The following is a 23,181-nucleotide window of genomic DNA, read 5'->3' as shown; positions in this document are numbered from 1 at the left end:
TTTCGGAGGTTGGGTAGACCAACCCCACCAAACTGGCGTGGCCTAGATAAAACCTTGTAACTCACCCTCGGTGTTTTCCCCTTCCAGATAAAATGGGAAATCAAGGACTGTATTTTAATAAAAAACGATTTATGTGGCCAAATGGGAATCGCCTGAAAGATATAAAGAAATCTCGGCAGGATATCCATCTTAACCACCTGAATCCTACCGAGCCACGACAGCCTCAATGGGCCGTCAGACTCCAGAAGGGATCCCACCTTGTTCAAAATGACCTGATGGTTCAAAGAAAATAATTGAAGAGGATCCGAGGTGAGGTTCACCCCGAGATATGAAATCTGATCCTGTTGCCATCTGAAGGGGAAGGTCTGCTTCAAGGAAGCCACCACGGAAGAAGATAGAGAAATGTTTAGGACCTCAGTTTTGGAGTAATTAATCTTGAAGTTACTTAAATCCCCGAAGGATTCGAACTCCTTCATAAGCACTGGAAAAGAGACGACTGGGTTAGAGACGAAGAGGAGGATGTCGTCGGCAAATAGGGCCGTTTTATGGTTAGAGTTTCCAACCTGAATCCCTGAGATACTGTCATTAACTCGGATAGCCTTAGCCAAATGTTCAATAACTAAAACATATAAAAGGGGCGACAACGGGCAGCCTTGTCTAGTACCGTTCTGGATATAAAAACGATCGGACAAAGATCCATTGAATCTAACATGAGCTGAGGGTTTTGAATATAATGACATAATTTTCCCCAGGAAATTGGATTGTAAGCCAATATGGGTCAGGGTCTCCCGTAAAAAATCCCAATGGACTCTATCAAAGGCCTTTTCCGCGTCAATCAACAGAAGACAAAGAGGGGACTTTTGCATCTTGGTCCTCTCAATAAGGAGAAGAGACCTGATAATGCTGTCCCGCGCCTCCCGGCCTCTGACAAAGCCCACCTGATCAAGGTCAATAATAGATGGGAGAAGTCCCGACAATCTGTCAGCCAATACCTTAGCAAATAATTTTACATCAACGTTGATCAGGGAGATTGGCCTATAACTCCCGGCCAGCAGGGATCTTTATTAGGCTTTGGCAGAACAGAAATATGAGCCTCTAGGGACTGGGGGGTAAAACTATTCTCCTCAGAAATCACATTAAAGGTGAGGACCATTTGGGGAAGCAAGTCAGATAGAAGGGATTTATAGAATAAGGGAGTGAACCCATCCGGCCCAGGACATTTAGAGGTGGACGTGGATTTAACAGCTTCTGCCAGCTCCTCAGGGGTTACGTCCTTTTCCAGGACCGCCAAATCTGCCTCAAGAAGGATGGGACCTTGATCCTATTCATATAAGATTTAATTTTATTTTTCAACGTGGTGGGATCCAAATCAGCGAACCTGCCCCTAATGTTGTATAGGGATTTATAGAACTTTTGAAAGACCTCTAGGATCTCCTCATTACTATGGACCAGTTGGCCCTTATCATTTTTGAGTGATGAGATAAGGGTGGGACCCGATCTGGGATGAAGCAGTCGTGCTAGAGGGCGCCCACAAACATTAGCTCTTTTGTAGAAAAACCCTTTAGTTCTATCCTTGTCACCCATAAACCGTCTATCCAGCAGGCCTTTAAGTTCCAGCCTTTTTGTAGTAAGCTCGACCAAAGTCTCAGAGGACCTCAAATTCTTATGCCTGCTTTCCAGGGTCTGAATTTGTGACAGCAAAGCGTCTATTTCCTCAGTCTGGAGTTTTTTGATTCTAGCCCCATGTTTGATTAAGGTGCCTCTCATGACGCACTTCAATGCTTCCCATTTAATTGCCTGAGGTGTGGGATCTGTCGCATGAGTATGGGCAAACACTGCAATGTCAGATTTCAAATCACTCAAACAGGTGGTGTCTCGTAAAAGGTTGCCATTCAATTTCCATGAGAATTTTTTCATAGCCAGCCCGGGTATCTCCAAGGATAGAAAAATAGGGCAATGATCCGACTGAACCATATTACCAATCTTGGCATCAGGCCTCCAAGATAAGACCCCCCTGCTGACCAGAAAAAGGTCAATTCTGCTGTAGGAGTTATGTGGAGTAGAATAGAAAGTATAATCCTTACCTCTAGGATTGAGGATTCTCCAGACATCTATCAGATGTAGTTTAAGTAAGAATTTTTGTAGGGCTCTCACCTTTCTCGATGGAACCGCCCCCCGACCAGAGGAGGTATCTAGTTTGGGATCAAAGACAAAGTTAAAATCTCCACCTATCACAACCTGGCCCTCCGCAAATGAAGACAGTTTCAACAATAGAGACTTGCAGACCTTAGGCTGTTCCCGGTTCGGGAGATACCAGTTAACTAGGGTCAGGATCCGTTCAGCAACTTTAACTTTCATAAAAATATAGGGTCCCCCTTCATCTATGACCGTGTCTATCAATATGATATTTAAATTCTTACAAAAGGCTATTGAGACACCTTTTGTCCTCGAATCGGGGTTGGAACTATGGGACCATCTATCATAAAGTCTACCCCCGACAACTGGTATCCGGTCAGTTCTAAAATGAGTTTCTTGAAGAAAAAGTATCTGATCCCCTAGCTTGTGCATATCTGAAAGTACGTGACTTCGTTTTTGGGGAGTATTGAATCCCCGTACATTTAGGGAACCAAATTTTAAAGAACCCATTTTTCAATAGAACGTCGAGTACCCAACCGTTAGGCCCTAAAAAGGGGGTTATCCTGCCACCTGAGAGATGAGAGCAGAAAACAAGACGCAGCAAATTAGAAGAAAAGGAAAAGAAAAAGAGTAGGCAAATATAGAAGAAAAAAAGGGAATGTAGCAGTAAATTGTACCCCTGGGGGAGCTGAAAATTAAAAACTCTTACTTAAGATATGGGGTATAGTCGTTTCACGAATATCACGGTTTGGGCCAACCGTATAACCCCTTAACGGGTCGTGTCCTTTCCACTGAAGAAAGGAAGAAAGTCAAAACAATATGTAACAAAATAAATCGTATACCGACGGATTCAATAAACAATATATCTGTATAACACACTATGTTCCCCGGCGAACTTCCCTGAGACAAAGAAAATACACAAAATTACCCAGTACAACCGAACCATCAGAGGTAAAGGGAAAGGGAGAAGAAAAAAAGGGGGGGGGGGAAGGGGTAATCAAAGGAGAGGAGAGGGAGGGGGAAAAATATGAAGGGGGAAGGAAGAGAATGGAATAGTGGAGAGGGAAGGGAAAATGATCAAGGGAAAAGAGCAAAGCATATATCAACACGGCCATTACTGCCTAAAGCTAGACCAAAGACCTAAGGGTCCACAACCGACTCAACCAAAAATACTGGACGCTTGCATATCAGCCGTCTTCAGATACATCATTACAGTTCTGTCCTCTACCACGAGATCTGGTGCGGCCTCTTCCACGGTTGCGACGCGCCCTCTTTCGGCGCTGTGGCATAGGGCCCATATCCTGACCAACGGGATAAGGCCAGTCAGGGAATTGTAGGCCCGGATCCTCGAGGTTCAGAAGGGAGAGAAATGAACGATGCTCCCTGGGGTGAGCTAAGGAAACCATCTGGGTTCCCCGCCGAACCTGAAGGCGGAACGGATATCCCCAAGAATAGGGGATCTGGCTCTGGCGAAGGAGGTTAAGTAGAGGTCGCAGAGCTCTCCTCTTTTGGAGGGTTCTCCGTGACAGATCCGAGAGGAACTGTAATTGGTAATCTTGGAATCGGATCTCCTGGGTCTTTCTGGAACAGGTGGGGATTTCTTCCTTCACTTGGTACCTATGAAAACGACAAATCACGTCTCTAGGCAGACCTCCGTCCTCAGGGGGAGGACCCAGTGACCTATGAGCTCTGTCAAATTCAATACCCAACTCTGGGGCAGTATTCCTAACGGAATTGAACAAAGCTTGACGAGTCGCAGTTAAGTCACAGGCTTGGACTGATTCCGGTAGACCCCTCACTCTCAGATTTTGCCTTCTCTCCTGATTCTCCAAGTCCTCCATATGGTCTAGAAAGCTCTCAAAGGTGGACATCTGGGCTGACAGTTTATCCTCAAGGGCTAGGATCTTGCTGGAGAGATTTTCCACATTAGTGTCAGTAAGTGTGACTCTGCCCGCCAGAGCTGAGACATCCCCTCTCAGGGCCATTGTTTCAGCTTTAAAGGAGTTCTCCACCCTGGAGATAAAGCCCTCAAGTTCCTCTTTAGTTGGAACGTTGCTAATACGGGCCTTAAAAGCTTCCCACAAGTCTGGGTCAGGGCTATCTTGTGGCCGCATATTTGGTAGAATAGGGGAACCACTGGGGCCTCCACTGATGGTCAGCTCCACTCGTCGCTCACCCCCTGTGGCTTCTGTGGGGTGGTTTAATAGAGGGGGAGATAACTAAATGTACCATATGTTAACTCCATGTTATCAAAGCCATCTGTTTACCACATATGAATGGTTGATTCTCATATCCATTTCTATACCACCTATACTATACACAGGTTCTCTATTGATGTAATCAGCTTTTAGTGGACCCCAAGCCACCAGAAAAAATCCTTCTTATGCCCTCCACACAAATGCAACAGCTGGTAATTTATTTATATAGCTTAGATCCTATATCTATGCTTTCAGGATCATCTATTTGCCACATATAAGATGTTCTCCCATACCTTGGTGTCCCTTAGGATAAATGTACCATAGAAAAAGGGGTCATCAAATGCCGGCAATACTCAATCCCAGGTAGAGCAAATATATTCATATACCCAATCTTGTGCATACCTTCTGAGAGCTTAATACCACTCTCCTTCACCATATAGAGGGGATTGAAATGACACATATATTTTTAATATGAATGGCAATTTTAGAAAGATCTCACCCATGTCGATGTCATTCTTATAAACATCCTTTACTTCAAACACCGTGGTGGATACTTTCTCCCCCTGTTCCCGACGCTTTTCGTTCTCCTCATCAGGGGATAAATTTGGGGTCAATATATTCTGCCATAAAAGACGCTGTCTTTGTACTGTGTACATATCATCCATTATAAGTTTATGCTTAAAACACACAACACTGCCCTTCACCTCTCCAAACAAACCTATTTCAACACCCTCATCACCTCACTATTAGTGATGAGCGAGTGTACTCGTTGCTCGGGTTTTCCCCGAGCACGCTCGGGTGATCTCCGAGTATTTGTTAGTGTTCGGAGATTAAGTTTTCATCACGGCAGTTGAATGATTTACAGCTATTAGCCAGCTTGATTACATGTGGAGATTCCCTAGCAACCAGGCAACCCCCACATGTACTCAGCCTGGGTAGCAGTGGTAAATCATTCAGCTGAAGGGATGAAAACTTAATCTCCGAACACTAACAAATACTCGGAGATCACCCGAGCAACGAGTATATTCACTCATCACTACTCACTATCCAATAACCCTAAACGTCTCTTTGACACTTTCCAGTCCCTACTCAACCCAAGAGTGCAGGCCCCAACCACAGATCTCCACGCTGACGATCTGGCCAATTACTTCAAAGAAAAAATTGACCATATCCGACAGGAAATTTTCTCCCAATGCCCTCATACCATGCACTGTCCTCCTTCCCCCACTGCATCTAGCTCACTCTCTGATTTTGAACCAGTCACAGAAGAAGTGATCAGGCTCCTTGCATCTTCTCGCCCCACTACGTGTTGAAGCCAACAACCATTTCTGATTAATGAAAATGCTCTAGTATCTCCTGGTACAATGAATTGTGATCTATGTATCACAACAGTATTATTTCTAGGATATGGCACGAAAAACACATACATCCGATGGCCACGCTCTCAGCTATGCCAGTCTTTATAAATCTATTTTAAAAGAAACATATCAGGACAATTTTACTAATCAGTCTTTATAATTCTGTTTTTTTTTTTTCAAAATAATTTTTATTGGATTTTAACAATTATATTTAACCGGGAAGGGTAAACTAGGGAGGGGAGGAAGGGAGGGAAGGGACACGAGACCAGGGAAGGACCCCTATACAATAGGGGAGACAAGCAGACATTAGTTCAGTAGAATTAAACATGGTAGCTGTATCATAAGAGAACCACTTAAGAGTAGGTTAGATGAAATATGCATAGACAAGAATAGTATATGTATCTCTCTAAACTATGTAATAACAGATGAATATATCAACTTTAAAGGAGCAGTAGGATACGGGTTAACTAAAAATAGTGTAGGCCAGCGGCTGAGATTATGTATAAAGCTGCATAATAAAATAAGTAGCCTCACTTAATCAATATTGCAAAAATTTAGTAACCAGAATTAGCGTAACTGATGGGAAAAAATGACAGCCTGTCAAGGTAGGACCATCGATAATGGTCCAATACTAATTGGGCAACAAGATCGGTTCAATCACATGTTGTGACCTTGGCTATACAAAGAGAAGAGAAACATTCAGGAGTTAATTTTGGTTTTGGAAGTAGGGTCAGAAGAAGATCTGGGATGTCCTATACCCGCACGATCTAGGAAGTTCATCGCCTCTGCTGGAGAAGTAAAAGTACGCCATTTTGCCGCGAAGAGGAATCTCAGGTTAGAGAACTGGTGCCAGTTATATTGCATTCCAGCCTGGTGCAGTCTATTGGTGGCGAGCTGAAACATTTTACGTTTTTGCATAGTGTCCTTGCACAGATCCCTGTACAATGTCAAGTGTCCATAGTGAGACGAGAGGAACCTTGGCTCCCTTGCGGCGACGAGCAACGAGTCTCTAAGCCAATTGGGGTATAGTGAGACGATAACATCCGCGGCAGTATTAGGCGGGAGAAAGGGAGGTCTCCGTATCCTGAATGCTTTTACTATTAGGTTTTTACCTTTAGTTTCGGGGAGCATGTAAGATATCATAGAGGAAATATATTTTTCTAGCTGGGATTTCCCCACCGATTCCGGGATACCGCGGACTTTCAAGTTGTTTTTTCTTTTGTAATTTTCAAAATCAGTTAATTTGGCTCTGAAGGAGTCTATATCGTTTTTTAGATTGACCAGGGGATCTGGACGTGCAGGCTCGCCCTCCGCATTATTGCAAGACGCCAACCCTTGGTGTTTGCTTGGAGAGTAGGATTTATTCGGGATGTTAGGGGAATCATCAGAGGTCGTGTTGGTGATAGAGAATGGGGCACCGCCAAAATGCGAGAAAACTTCTCTGAATAGTTTTTTGAATATTTTTTCAGATAACCTAGTTCCTTTTAGCTCCATAGATGACAAAAGAGCCCTACACAGGTTGACCATGAATTTCATAGAGGGATACTCGTCAGAGGCCACAATTTTATCAATTGGGGAATAATTAGGGACCTCAGTACAAGGCTGCTCGTGCTCCATGTCGCTCACATATGAGGTTTTTGATGTGTCATCTGAGCCACTTAAGTCCTCCATATCGCTGGACTCCTCTGAGCACCCCTCTAAATCTGTTAACCCCTCATTGTCACAGTCATCCATAAGATCTTTATAATCACGTTCGGAGGAAGCTGAAGACGCTGTGTGACTGATTGATTGCGCCTCCCTCCCCACCAAAGATGTCATAGAGAGGTCAGGGGTCAAGTAAGGGTTATCAAAAATAGACTGTTCTTTAAGTTTTTCTTCAAGCCCAATGGCGAAAGATTTAATAAGTGATTTGGGCAGCAAAGCAGCATGTTCAGCCATTTTACCAAATGAGGTGTATTCCTTATCATATAGGCACTCATTGGTGGTGTTCATTTGGTTACTCGATTTTATTTCTAATGCCTCCTTCCTATCAAAAGTCCGTAGTGGGGGTGAGAGGGAGCCACAACCAAGGCTGAGTCCCTGCTGTGAATATGGCTCCGCCCCATCTCTCACAAACCTGCCCCCTCTTTGATTATCTCTCTCAGTCTCACCTTTAATAGCGTTGCTTTTATTGGGGATCAACCTCCCCCCCTACTCTGGGGGGGCGATCGCTTCCCCAAGCACTCTCCCTCGAAAGCCAATGCAGCAGGCGAGACCCGCCGCTTCTCTGTATATTCGCTGTCCCCTGCTGCAGCTCCCGGCGTCTGGCATCTCCTGTCACTTCCGGGTACGAACTCCTTCGCATCGTACCTCAATGAGCTGCGCTGCGTCGGCGGGATCACTCCGCCGCCGGTCTGTCGCTCCGTCCCGTTCTCCGCTCCTGGCTCCCATAGCGACGCGGTGGCTTGCGTCGCTGATATGGATCCACGGCTCCCTCTCCTCTCCTCACCGCCCGGCGTCTCTGATTTGCCCGGCGCCGCTGGTTTGACAGGCGTCGGGATCCCCGAAGCCGGCACCTCTGCGCCGTCCAGCGTATCCCTCCGCCGCGTCGCTGCATTGTAAATCTCAGCGGTCCCTCTGCCTCCCACCGATGTACCTGCAGTCTTTGTCAGAGTTGGTGCAGGGGCAGGGGACCTCGGAGCTGCAGTCTGGGTGATTTTCTGTGCACTTTGGTGCCGCAGGACCGCTGGTTTTCGGCTGTTAGTTCCACTGCTTAGGCTCCCGGGACTTCTTTCTTTCCCACCAGGGGGAAGCCTGCTGCTGCCGCCATTGTTTTTCTCCCGGGTACTTCTCTGCCCAAATGAGGGAGAATTCTTAGGTGTGCCAGCGATTTTCCTCTTCCCTCTTGATCCTGGCATGTTTATAGGTGTTGAGGAATAGAATAGTCCAGATATATGTAGGCTAAATTAGTAGCAATTAAGGGATTAGCAGGAGCCCTGCACAGGCACGTCCACTCCTGTCCCTTGGCAAACCACGCCCCTATAATTCTGTTTTAAAATAAACATATCAGGAGAATTTTACTAATCAAATTCATGGAATGGCTAAATACAGTGGCATGTTAAAGTTTGGGCACCCTGGTCAAAATTACTGTTATTGTGAACAGTTAAGCAAGTTAAAGATGAAATGATCTTTGAAAGGCCTAAAGTTACAGATGACAAATGTCCTTTGTATTTTAGGCAAAAAAAGTACCGTATATACTCGAGTACAAGCCGAGATTTTCAGCCCATTTTTTTTGGCTGAAAGTCCCCCTCTCGGCTTATACTCGAGTCATACCCGGGGATCGGCAGGGGAGGGGGAGCAGGGGCTGTCTAGTTATACTCACCTGCTCCCGGCGCGGTCCCTGCAGTCCCTGGCTTCTCCCGGCGCTGCATCTTCTTCCTGTATTGAGCGGTCACATGGTACCGGCTCATTACACTCATGAATATGCGGCTCCACCTCCCATAGAGGTGGAGCCGCATATTCATGACTGAAAATGAGCGGTAACTGTGACCACTCAATACAGGAAGAAGATGCAGCACCGGGAGAAGCCGGGACTGCAGGGACCGCACCGGGAGCAGGTGAGTATACGGGGAGGGGAGCGCTGCGCGATATTTACCTTCTCCTCGCTCCGGTGTGGCTCCGTCTCCAACGTCCTCTGGCAGTGACGCTCAGGTTAGAGGGCGTGGTGACGTAGTCAGTGCGCGCCCTCTGCTGAGCGTCAGTGCTGGAGACGGAGCCGCACGAGGAGCAGGTAAATATTGAAAGTGCAGGCGTCCTGAGCAGGAGAGGTGAGTATGTGATTTTTTTTATTGCAGCAGCAGCAGCATTATATATTAGACAGCTTTATATGGAGCATCTATGGGGCAATAATCAACGGTGCAGAGCATTATATATGGCACAGCTTTCTATGGAGCATCTATGGGGCCATAGTGAACAGTATGGAGCATTATATGTGGCACAGCTTTATATGGGGCCATAATGAACGGTGCAGAGCATTATATATGGCACAGCATTATATGGAGCATCTATGGGGCCATAATGAATGGTGCAGAGCATTATATATGGAACAGCTTTATATGGAGCTTCTATGGGGCCATAATGAATGGTGCAGAGCATTATATGTGGCACAGCTTTATGTGGAGCATCTATGGGGCCATAATGAACAGTGCAGAGCATTCTATATGGGGCACAGCTTTATGTGGAGCATCTATGGGGCAATAATGAACAGTATGGAGCATTATATGTGGCACAGCTTTATATGGGGCCATAATGAACGGTGCAGAGCATTATATATGGCACAGCATTATATGGAGCATCTATGGGGCCATAATGAATGGTGCAGAGCATTATATATGGAACAGCTTTATATGGAGCTTCTATGGGGCCATAATGAATGGTGGAGAGCATTATATGTGGCACAGCTTTATGTGGAGCATCTATGGGGCCATAATGAACAGTGCAGAGCATTCTATATGGGGCACAGCTTTATGTGGAGCATCTATGGGGCCATAATGAACGGTGCAGAGCATTCCATATGGCACAGCTTTATGTGGAGCATCTATGGGGCCATAATGAACGGTGCAGAGCATTCTATATGGCACAGTTTTATATGGAGCATCTATGGGGCAATAATGAACGGTGCAGAGCATTCTGTATGGCACAGTTTTATATGGAGCATCTATGGGGCCATAATGAACGGTGCAGAGCATTCTATATGGCACAGTTTTATATGGAGCATCTATGGGGCCTGTTGTGTTAGGCAATTCAGGAACACAATGTACATAGCGATCAGAGCACACACAGTGATCTGACAACAACCCAAAATAATAGAACGAGCTCTGAGACGTGGGAACTCTGTAGACCGCAATTCCTAATCCTCTCCAAACACAACTAGAGGCAGCTGTGGATTGCGCCTAACGCTCCCTATGCAACTCGGCACAGCCTGAGAAACTAACTAGCCTGAAGATAGAAAAATAAGCCTACCTTGCCTCAGAGAAATACCCCAAAGGAAAAGGCAGCCCCCCACATATAATGACTGTGAGTAAGATGAAAAGACAAACGTAGGGATGAAATAGATTCAGCAAAGTGAGGCCCGATATTCTAGACAGAGCGAGGATAGGAAAGATAACTTTGCGGTCTACACAAAACCCTAAAGAAAACCACGCAAAGGGGGCAAAAAGACCCTCCGTACCGAACTAACGGCACGGAGGTACACCCCTTGCGTCCCAGAGCTTCCAGCAAAACAAATAGACAAGCTGGACAGAAAAAATAGCAACAAATAGCAAAGAAGCACTTAGCTATGCAGAGCAGCAGGCCACAGGAAAGATCCAGAGAAACACAAGTCCAACACTGGAACATTGACAGGAAGCATGAATCAAAGCATTAGGTGGAGTTAAGTAGAGAAGCAGCTAACGACCTCACCAGATCACCTGAGGGAGGAAACTCAGAAGCTGCAGTACCACTTTCCTCCACAAACGGAAGCTCCCAGAGAGAATCAGCCGAAGTACCACTTGTGACCACAGGAGTGAACTCTGCCACAGAATTCACAACAGTACCCCCCCCTTGAGGAGGGGTCACCGAACCCTCACCAGAGCCCCCAGGCCGACCAGGATGAGCCACATGAAAGGCACGAACAAGATCGGGAGCATGGACATCAGAGGCAAAAACCCAGGAATTATCTTCCTGAGCATAACCCTTCCATTTAACCAGATACTGGAGTTTCCGTCTTGAAACACGAGAATCCAAAATCTTCTCCACAATATACTCCAATTCCCCCTCCACCAAAACCGGGGCAGGAGGGTCAACAGATGGAACCATAGGTGCCACGTATCTCCGCAACAATGACCTATGGAATACGTTATGTATGGAAAAAGAATCTGGGAGGGTCAGACGAAAAGACACAGGATTAAGAACCTCAGAAATCCTATACGGACCAATAAAACGAGGTTTAAACTTAGGAGAGGAAACCTTCATAGGAATATGACGAGAAGATAACCAAACCAGATCCCCAACACGAAGTCGGGGACCCACACGGCGTCTGCGATTAGCGAAAAGTTGAGCCTTCTCCTGGGACAAGGTCAAATTGTCCACTACCTGAGTCCAAATCTGCTGCAACCTGTCCACCACAGTATCCACACCAGGACAGTCCGAAGACTCAACCTGTCCTGAAGAGAAACGAGGATGGAACCCAGAATTGCAGAAAAACGGTGAAACCAGGGTAGCCGAGCTGGCCCGATTATTAAGGGCGAACTCAGCCAAAGGCAAAAAGGACACCCAGTCATCCTGATCAGCAGAAACAAAGCATCTCAGATATGTTTCCAAGGTCTGATTGGTTCGTTCGGTCTGGCCATTAGTCTGAGGATGGAAAGCCGAGGAAAAAGACAAGTCAATGCCCATCCTACCACAAAAGGCTCGCCAAAACCTCGAAACAAACTGGGAACCTCTGTCAGAAACAATATTCTCTGGAATGCCATGCAAACGAACCACATGCTGGAAGAACAAAGGCACCAAATCAGAGGAGGAAGGCAATTTAGACAAGGGTACCAGATGGACCATCTTAGAAAAGCGATCACAGACCACCCAAATGACTGACATCTTTTGAGAAACGGGAAGGTCAGAAATAAAATCCATAGAGATATGTGTCCAAGGCCTCTTCGGGACCGGCAAGGGCAAAAGCAACCCACTGGCATGAGAACAGCAGGGCTTAGCCCGAGCACAAATCTCACAGGACTGCACAAAAGTACGCACATCCCGCGACAGAGACGGCCACCAAAAGGATCTAGCCACTAACTCTTTGGTACCAAAGATTCCAAGATGACCAGCCAACACCGAACAATGAAGTTCAGAGATAACTCTATTCGTCCACCTATCAGGGACAAACAGTTTCTCCGCTGGGCAACGATCAGGTTTATTAGCCTGAAATTTTTGCAGCACCCGCCGCAAATCAGGGGAGATGGCAGACACAATTACTCCTTCCTTGAGGATACCCGCCGGCTCAGATAAACCCGGAGAGTCGGGCACAAAACTCCTAGACAGAGCATCCGCCTTCACATTTTTAGAGCCCGGAAGGTACGAAATCACAAAGTCAAAACGGGCAAAAAACAACGACCAACGAGCTTGTCTAGGATTCAAGCGCTTGGCAGACTCGAGATAAGTCAAGTTCTTATGATCAGTCAATACCACCACGCGATGCTTAGCTCCTTCAAGCCAATGACGCCACTCCTCGAATGCCCACTTCATGGCCAGCAACTCTCGGTTGCCCACATCATAATTTCGCTCAGCAGGCGAAAACTTCCTGGAAAAGAAAGCGCATGGTTTCATCACTGAGCAATCAGAACCTCTCTGCGACAAAACAGCCCCTGCTCCAATCTCAGAAGCATCAACCTCGACCTGGAACGGAAGAGAAACGTCTGGTTGACACAACACAGGGGCAGAAGAAAAACGACGCTTCAACTCTTGAAAAGCTTCCACAGCAGCAGAAGACCAATTGACCAAATCAGCACCCTTCTTGGTCAAATCGGTCAATGGTTTAGCAATACTAGAGAAATTGCAGATGAAGCGACGATAAAAATTAGCAAAGCCCAGGAACTTTTGCAGACTTTTCAGAGATGTCGGCTGAGTCCAATCATGGATGGCCTGGACCTTAACAGGATCCATCTCGATAGTAGAAGGGGAAAAGATGAACCCCAAAAATGAAACCTTCTGCACACCAAAGAGACACTTTGATCCCTTCACAAACAAAGAATTAGCACGCAGGACCTGAAAAACCGTTCTGACCTGCTTCACATGAGACTCCCAATCATCCGAGAAGATCAAAATGTCATCCAAGTACACAATCAGGAATTTATCCAGGTACTCTCGGAAGATGTCATGCATAAAGGACTGAAACACTGATGGAGCATTGGCAAGTCCGAACGGCATCACTAGATACTCAAAATGACCCTTGGGCGTATTAAATGCAGTTTTCCATTCATCGCCTTGCTTAATTCGCACCAGATTATACGCCCCACGAAGATCTATCTTTGTGAACCAACTAGCCCCCTTAATCCGAGCAAACAGGTCAGATAACAATGGCAAGGGGTACTGAAATTTAACCGTGATCTTATTAAGAAGGCGGTAATCTATACAAGGTCTCAGCGAACCATCCTTCTTGGCTACAAAAAAGAACCCTGCTCCTAATGGCGACGATGACGGGCGAATATGCCCCTTCTCCAGGGATTCCTTCACATAACTGCGCATAGCGGTGTGCTCAGGTACAGATAAATTAAACAATCGACCTTTTGGGAATTTACTACCAGGAATCAAATTGATAGCACAATCACAATCCCTATGCGGAGGTAGGGTATCGGACTTGGGCTCATCAAATACATCCCGGTAATCAGACAAGAACTCTGGGACCTCAGAAGGGGTGGATGACGAAATTGACAGAAATGGAACATCACCATGTACCCCCTGACAACCCCAGCTGGACACAGACATGGATTTCCAATCTAATACTGGATTATGGACTTGCATCCATGGCAATCCCAACACGACCACATCATGCAGATTATGCAACACCAGAAAGCGAATATCCTCCTGATGTGCAGGAGCCATGCACATGGTCAGCTGGGTCTAGTACTGAGGCTTATTCTTGGCCAAAGGTGTAGCATCAATATTACCCAATGCAGGATCTCCCGGCGCAAGGGAAAATGCCCAGTCTTGAGGGTCCCCACGCAAAAAAGAAATAATAATTCTCACTTGTTGAGTGAGGTTTCAAGGCCAAAAACAGCTTGCAATTATTTTGAAATTCATAAACTTGACTCTATCACCAAAAAACAAATCAGGAATAGGAATTTTAGGTTCTAACATAGGCTTCTGAACCACCAAGTCTTGAATCTTTTGTACATTTATAACGAGATTATCCATTGAAGAGCACAGACCCTGAATATCCATGTCCACACCTGTGTCCTGAACCACCCAAATGTCTAGGGGAAAAAAAAGACAAAACACAGTGCAAAGGAAAAAAAATGGTCTCAGAACTTATTTTTTCCCTCTATTGAGAAACATTAGTACTTTTGGGCTTCCTGTACTGTTGTGTTAGGCAATTCAGGAACACAATGTACATAGCGATCAGAGCACACACAGTGATCTGACAACAACCCAAAATAATAGAACGAGCTCTGAGACGTGGGAACTCTGTAGACCGCAATTCCTAATCCTCTCCAAACACAACTAGAGGCAGCTGTGCATTGCGCCTAACGCTCCCTATGCAACTCGGCACAGCCTGAGAAACTAACTAGCCTGAAGATAGAAAAATAAGCCTACCTTGCCTCAGAGAAATACCCCAAAGGAAAAGGCAGCCCCCCACATATAATGACTGTGAGTAAGATGAAAAGACAAACGTAGGGATGAAATAGATTCAGCAAAGTGAGGCCCGATATTCTAGACAGAGCGAGGATAGGAAAGATAACTTTGCGGTCTACACAAAACCCTAAAGAAAACCACGCAAAGGGGGCAAAAAGACCCTCCGTACCGAACTAACGGCACGGAGGTACACCCCTTGCGTCCCAGAGCTTCCAGCAAAACAAATAGACAAGCTGGACAGAAAAAATAGCAACAAATAGCAAAGAAGCACTTAGCTATGCAGAGCAGCAGGCCACAGGAAAGATCCAGAGAAACACAAGTCCAACACTGGAACATTGACAGGAAGCATGAATCAAAGCATTAGGTGGAGTTAAGTAGAGAAGCAGCTAACGACCTCACCAGATCACCTGAGGGAGGAAACTCAGAAGCTGCAGTACCACTTTCCTCCACAAACGGAAGCTCCCAGAGAGAATCAGCCGAAGTACCACTTGTGACCACAGGAGTGAACTCTGCCACAGAATTCACAACAGGGGCCATAATGAACGGTGCAGAGCATTCTATATGGCACAGTTTTATATGGAGCATCTATGGGGCCATAATGAACGGTGCAGAGCATTCTATATGGCACAGTTTTATATGGAGCATCTATGGGGCAATAATGAACGGTGCAGAACATTCTATATGGCACAGCTTCATTATGGCCCCATAGATGCTCCATATAAACGGTACAGAGCATTCTATATGGCACAGTTTTATATGGAGCATCTATGGGGCCATAATGAACGGTGCAGAGCATTCTATATGGCACAGTTTTATATGGAGCATCTATGGGGCCATAATGAACGGTGCAGAGCATTCTATATGGCACAGTTTTATATGGAGCATCTATGAGACCATAATGAATGGTGCAGAGCATTCTATATGGCACAGTTTTATATGGAGCATCTATGGGGCCATAATGAACGGTGCAGAGCATTATATGTGGCACAGCTTTATGTGGAGCATCTATGGGGCAATAATGAACGGTGCAGAGCATTCTGTATGGCACAGCTTTCTATGGAACATCTATGGGGCCATAATGAACGGTGCAGAGCATTATGTGGGGCACAGCTTTATATGGAGCATCTATGGGGCCATAATGAACAGTATGGAGCATCTATTTTTATTTTTGAAATTCACCGGTAGCTGCTGCATTTCCTACCCTAGGCTTATACTCGAGTCAATAAGTTTTCCCATTTTTTTGTGGCAAAATTAGGGGGGTCGGCATATACTCGAGTATATACGGTAATATTGTCATTTCTTTACATTTAAAAAATTACAAAAAGGAAAATGAGCCAATACAAAGGTTTGGGCGCCCTTGGAGGTGTGTATGCTCAGATACCTTTGACCAATGTTTCAGACCTTAATTAGCCTGTTAGGGCTATGGTTTGTTCACTATCATCGTTAGGAAAGACCAGTTGATGCGAATTTCCCAGCTTTATAAAAACCCATCCTCCTCTAACCTTGTGCCAAAAATAGCAGCCACAGGTTCTTCTATGCAGCTGCCTAGCGCAGAAAATGAAAATGATGGAGGCCCACAAAGTAGGAGAAGGCTATAATAAGACAAGGAAGCGTTTTCAAGTTGTCCTTTCCTCAGTTTGAAATGTAATTAAGAAATGGCAGTTAACAGGAACAGTGGAGGTCAAGATAAGGTCTGGAAGACCAAGCAAAATTTCAGTGAGCTGCTCGTAGGATTGCTAGAGACAACATCCCCTTAGAATAAGCACCTGAGAAATTACGGCGTCCACGTCTCTTTACACAACATGTGGATATGAATGGATGATTAACTGTAAAGGTACCGTCACATTAAGCGACGCTGCAGCGATATAGACAACGATGCCGATCGCTGCAGCGTCTCTGTTTAGTCGTTGTGTGGTCGCTGGAGAGCTGTCACACAGACAGCTCTCCAGCGACCAACGATGCCGAAGTCCCTGGGTAACCAGGGTAAACATCGGGTTGCTAAGCGCAGGGCCGCGCTTAGTAACCCGATATTTACCCTGGTTACCATTGTAAATGTAAAAAAAAAACACTACATACTTACATTCCGGTGTCTGTCACGTCCCCCGGCGTCAGCTTCCCTGCACTGTGTAAGCGCCGGCCGTAAAGCAGAGCGGTGACGTCACCGCTGTGCTCTGCTTTACGGCCGGCCGGCGCTGACACAGTGCAGGGAAGCTGACGCCGGGGGACACGACAGACACCGGAATGTAAGTGTGTAGTGGTTTTTTTTTTACATTTACAATGGTAACCAGGGTAAATATCGGGTTACTAAGCGCGGCCCTGCGCTTAGTAACCCGATGTTTACCCTGGTTACAAGTGAACACATCGCTGGATCGGCGTCACACACGCCGATTCAGCGATGTCAGCGGGTGATCCAGCGACAAAATAAAGTTCTGGCCTTCTAGCTCCGATCAGAGATGTCACAGCAGGATCCTGATCGCTGCTGCGTGTCAAACACAACGATATCGCTATCCAGGATGCTGCAACGTCATGGATTGCTATCGTTATCGTTCTAAAGTTGCTCAGTGTGAAGGTACCTTTAGTCTATCTGACTTCTTGCTGTATTTAACGCTTTAGTAATGTAATTGAGAACCCTAAGATTGCACTAAGCACTTTGCACTATGTCTGTTTGCATTGAACTTTAAATCTTTCATTATCATTTGATCCCATATCAAATAACAGCAATATTTGGTATCCAACTAGCAGAAATACCTTTAGGCTAAGTTCACACTAGGCGTTTTAGCTGTGTTTTTTAATGCTTTTTTAAATAATAATTTTCAACTGCGTTTTACAGTACCAGCAAAGCCTATTAGATTTCAGAAATCTCAAGCACACATATTGTTTTTTGTCATCAGTATTTTATGCTTTGGATGTTTTTATGGACAATTATTTATTTTTATTATGCTTTGCTTATATACCGCTATCTTAATCCTTAGCGCTTTACATACATTATCATCGCTGTCCCCAGTAGGGCTCACAATCTAGAATCCCTATCAGTATGTGTTTGGAGTGTGGGAGGAACCCGGAGAACCTGGAGGAAAACCACGCAAAAACGGGGAGAACATATAAACTCCTTGCAGATGTTGTCCTTGGTGGGATTTGATCCCTGGACCCTAGCGCTGTGAGGCCGGCTTCACACTTGCGAGTTTTACGGACGTAAGAGCGCAGAAACTACGTCCGTAAAACTCGCAAAACATACGGCACAATTATTCTCTATGCCCCTGCTCCTATCTGCCGTATTAAACTGATCAGTATTATACGGCTTTCTACGGCATGCTGCGTTTGTCACCGTATTGCGCAAATAAAACATCAATGAAAGTCTATGGAAGCCCCAAAAATACGGATCACACACGGACCAGCAGTGTGACTTGCGAGAAATACGCAGCGGTGTTAGCGAGAAGAGCCGGCAATTCAGTGCGGTGTACAGTAAAATCACACTGACAGCTTCCAGTAGAATAGGTAGAATAAATGTGTACACATAGAATAGGTATATATATATATGTCAGTGAGACACATATATATATATATTAATATTTCTTCCAGCGCTAGACAGCTTTAAAGCCGGTAATTCAATTACCGGCTTTTGCTTTCTCCTTCCTAAAACCAGACATGATATGAGACCTGGTTTACATACAGTAAACCATCTCATATCCCCATTTTTTTGCATATTCCACACTACTAATGTCAGTAGGGTGTCTATGCAAAATTTGGCCGTTCTAGCTAGTAAATTAAGGGGTTAAGTGGCGGAAAAAATTGGCGTGGGCTCCCGCACAATTTTCTCCGCCAGAGTAGTAAAGCCAGTGACTGAGGGCAGATATCTGCAGATATCTGCCCCCAGCCACCCCAGAAAAGGCACATCTGGAAGATGCGCCTATTCTGGCACTTGGCCACTCTCTTCCCATTCCCGTGTAGCGGTGGGATATGGGGTAATGAAGGGTTAATGCCACCTTGCTATTGTAAGGTGACATTAAGCCAGATTAATAATGGAGAGGCGTCATTTATGACACCTATCCATTATTAATCCAATACTAGTAAAGGGTTAAAAAAATACACAAACACATTATTAAAAATAATTTTAATGAAATAAAAACAAAGGTTGTTTTAATATTTTATTGAACGCCCAATCCAATCACTGAAGACCCTCGTTCTGTAACAAAAAAAAACACAATAAACCAACAATATCCTTACCTTCCGCAGATCTAATAAAGTAATAAACAGGAAAACACCTGAAGCTATGGGGCAACATATTAACCCCTTCCCGACCCATGACGCCACGTAGGCGTCATGAAAGTCGGTGCCAATCCGACCCATGACGCCTATGTGGCGTCATGGAAAGATCGCGTCCCTGCAGATCGGGTGAAAGGGTTAACTCCCATTTCACCCGATCTGCAGGGACAGGGGGAGTGGTAGTTTAGGCCAGGGGGGTGGCTTCACCCCCCAGTGGCTACGATTGCTCTGATTGGCTGTTGAAAGTGAAACTGCCAATCAGAGCGATTTGTAATATTTCACCTATTATAACGGGTGAAATATTACAATCCAGCCATGGCCGATGCTGCAATATCATCGGCCATGGCTGGAAACACTAATGTGCCCCCACCCCACCCCAACGATCGCCCCCCCAGCCCCCCGATCTGTCGGGTACACTGCTCCGGCTCCCCTCCATCCTGTGCGCCGCTCCCCCCGTGCTCTTGTCCGCTCCCCCCGTGCTCCAATCACCCTCCCCCGTGCTCCAACCACCCCCCTGCACTCCGATCCACCCCCCCTGCAGTCCGATCCACCCCCCCTGCAGTCCGATCCACCCCCCGATGCTCCAATGCACCCCCCCGTGCTCCGTTCCACCCCTCCCGCGCTCCGATCCACCCCCCCATGCTCCGATCCCCCCCCCGTGCTCCCCCCCACCCCATCATACTTACCAATCCGCCGGGGTCCGTCCGTCTTCTCCCTGGGCGCCGCCATCTTCCAAAATGGCGGGCGCATGCGCAGTGCGCCCGCCGAATCTGCCGGCCGGCAGATTCGTTCCAAAGTGCATTTTGATCACTGAGATATAATCTATCTCAGTGATCAAAATAAAAAAAATAATAAATGACCCCCCCCTTTGTCACCCCCATAGGTAGGGACAATAAAAAACTAAAGAATTTTTTTTTTCCACTAATGTTAGAATAGGGTTAGGGTTAGGGGTAGGGTTAGGGCTAGGGTTAGGGTTAGGGGTAGGGTTAGGGTTAGGGTTAGGGCTAGGGTTAGGGGTAGGGTTAGGGGTAGGGTTAGGGGTAGGGCTAGGGTTAGGGCTAGGGTTAGGGTTTTGGTATGTGCACACGTATTCTGGTCCTCTGCGGATTTTTCCGCTGCGGATTTGATAAATCCGCAGTGCTAAACCGCTGCGGATTTATGGCGGATTTACCGCGTTTTTTTTGCGCATTTCACTGCGGTTTTACAACTGCGATTTTCTATTTGAGCAGTTGTAAAACCGCTGTGGAATCCGCAGAAAGAAGTGACATGCTGCGGAATGTAAACCGCTGCGTTTCCGTGCAGTTTTTCCGCAGCATGTGTACAGCGATTTTTGTTTCCCATAGGTTTACATTGAACTGTAAACTCATGGGAAACTGCTGCGGATCCGCAGCGTTTTCTGCAGCGTGTGCACATACCTTTAGAATTAGGCTATGTGCACACGGTGCGGATTTGGCTGTGGATCCGCAGCGGATTGGCCGCTGCGGATTTGCAGCAGTGTTCCATCAGGTTTACAGTACCATGGAAAACCAAATCCGCTGTGCCCATGGTGCGGAAAATACCGCGCGGAAACGCTGCGTTGTATTTTCCGCAGCATGTCAATTCTTTGTGCGGATTCCGCAGCGTTTTACACCTTTTCCTCAATAGGAATCCGCAGGTGAAATCCGCACAAAAAACACTGGAAATCCGCGGAAAATCCGCAGGTAAAACGCAGTGCCTTTTACCCGCGGATTTTTCAAAAATGATGCTGAAAAATCTCACACGAATCCGCAACGTGGGCACATAGCCTTAGGGTTAGGGTTGGAATTAGGGTTGTGGTTGGGGTTGTGATTAGGGTTATGGCTACATTTGGGATTAGGGTTAGGGGTGTGGGGGGGTTAGTGTTGGAGGTAGAATTGAGGGGTTACCACTGTTTAGGCACATCAGGGGTCTCCAAACGCAACATGGCGCCACCATTGATTCCAGCCAATCTCGTATTCAAAAAGTCAAATGGTGCTCCCTCAATTCCGAGCCCCGACGTGTGCCCAAACAGTGGTTTTCCCCCACATATGGGGTACCAGCATACTCAGGATAAACTGCGCAACAATTACTGGGGTCCAATTTCTCCTGTTACCCTTGTGAAAATAAAAAAATGCTTGCTAAAACATCATTTTTGAGGAAAGAAAAATGATTTTTTATTTTCACGGCTCTGCGTTGTAAACGACTGTGAAGCACTTGGGGGTTCAAAGTGCTCACCACATATCTAGATAAGTTCCTTGGGGGGTCTAGTTTCTAAAATGGGGTCACTTGAGGGGGGTTTCTACTGTTTAGGCACACCAGGGGCTCTGCAAATGCAACGTGACGCCCGCAGACCATTTCATCAAAGTCTGCATTTCAAAAGTCACTACTTCCCTTCTGAGCCCCGACGTGTGCCCAAACAGTGGTTTACCTCCACACATGGGGTATCAGCGTACTCAGGAGAAACTGGACAACAACTTTTGGGGTCCAATTTCTCCTGTAACCCTTGGGAAAATAAAAAATTCTGGGCTAAATAATTATTTTTGAGGAAAGAAAACATATTTATTATTTTCACGGTTCTGCATTATAAACTTCTATGAAGCACTTGGGGGTTCAAAGTGCTCACCACACATCTAGATAAGTTCCTTTCGGGGTCTAGTTTCCAAAATGGGGTCACGTGTGGGGGGTTTCTACTGTTTAGGCATACCAGGGGCTCTGCAAACGCAACGTGACGCCCGCAGACCATTTCATCAAAGTCTGCATTTCAAAAGTCACTACTTCCCTTCCGAGCCCCGGCATGTGCCCAAACAGTGGTTTACCTCCACACATGGGGTATCACCGTACTCAGGAGAAACTGGTCAACAACTTTTGGGGTCCAATTTCTCCTGTAACCCTTGGGAAAATAAAAAATTCTGGGCTAAATAATTATTTTTGAGGAAAGAAAACGTATTTATTATTTTCACGGTTCTGCATTATAAACTTCTGGAAGCACTTGGGGGTTCAAAGTGCTCACCACACATCTAGATAAGTTCCTTTCGGGGTCTAGTTTCCAAAATGGGGTCACTTGTGGGGGGTTTCTACTGTTAAGCCACATCAGGGGCTCTGCAAACGCAACGTGACGCCCACAGAGCATTCCATCAAAGTCTGCATTTCAAAACGTCATTACTTCACTTCCGAGCCCCGGCATGTGCCCAAACAGTGGTTTACCCCCACATATGGGGTATCAGCGTACTCAGGAGAAACTGGACAACAACTTTTGGGGTCAAATTTCTCCTGTTACCCTTGGGAAAATAAAAAATTGCAGGCTAAAAGATCATTTTTGAGAAAATATATATATATTTTTTTTTTCATGGCTCTGCGTTATAAACTTCTGTGAAGCACTTGGGGGTTCAAAGTCCTCACCACACATCTAGATTAGTTTCTTTGGGGGTCTAGTTTCCAAAATGGGGTCATTTCTGGGGGATCTCCAATGTTTAGGCACACAGGGGCTCTCCAAACGTGACATGGTGTCCGCTAATGATTGGAGCTAATTTTCCATTTAAAAAACCAAATGGCGTGCCTTCCCTTCCGAGCCCTGCCGTGCACCCAAACAGTGGTTTGAGCATTCCATCAAAGTCTGCATTTCAAAACGTCACTACTTCAATTCCAAGCCCCGGCATGTGCCCAAACAGTAGTTTACCCCCACATATGGGGTATCAGCGTACTTAGGACAAACTGGACAACAACATTTGGGGTCCAGTTTCTCCTAATACCCTTGGCAAAATAGGAAATTCCAGGCTAAAAAATCATTTTTGAGGAAAGAAAAATTATTTTTTATTTTCATGGCTCTGCGTTATAAACTTCTGTGAAGCACCTGGGGGTTTAAAGTG

This window comes from Ranitomeya imitator, chromosome 1 (genome assembly GCF_032444005.1).
Source record: "Ranitomeya imitator isolate aRanImi1 chromosome 1, aRanImi1.pri, whole genome shotgun sequence".
NCBI lineage: Eukaryota > Metazoa > Chordata > Amphibia > Anura > Dendrobatidae > Ranitomeya > Ranitomeya imitator.
Note: the sequence above shows the minus strand (reverse complement) of the source record.